Raw genomic sequence first — 259 nt, forward strand, 5'->3', positions numbered from 1 at the left:
AGTAATAATAGCAATAATAATAATATAACAATAACAATAGCAATAATAGTAATAGCAATAATAGCAGTAATAATAAATAATAAATATAATAAATACAATAATAATAATAGCAATAATAATAATTATAATAATAGCAATAGTAGTAATAGTAATAATAGTAGTAATAAATAAATAACAACAATAACAATAGTAACAGTAAGAGTAATATTAGTAATAAGAAGAGTTATAATAACAATAATAGTAATAATAATAAAAATAA

At 14.3% G+C, this 259-nt stretch overlaps 1 protein-coding gene across 1 annotated transcript in view; it reads right to left on the bottom strand.

The window, feature by feature from the left end:
• FRAS1 (Fraser extracellular matrix complex subunit 1) overlaps positions 1–259 on the bottom strand; it is a gene marked incomplete at its 5' end in the record, with an annotated part of 26,346 nt that overhangs the window by 2,965 nt on the left and 23,122 nt on the right. The window lies entirely within an intron of this gene.

Source organism: Mesitornis unicolor, unplaced genomic scaffold (genome assembly GCF_000695765.1).
Source record: "Mesitornis unicolor isolate BGI_N332 unplaced genomic scaffold, ASM69576v1 scaffold20619, whole genome shotgun sequence".
In the NCBI taxonomy this organism is placed as follows: domain Eukaryota; kingdom Metazoa; phylum Chordata; class Aves; order Mesitornithiformes; family Mesitornithidae; genus Mesitornis; species Mesitornis unicolor.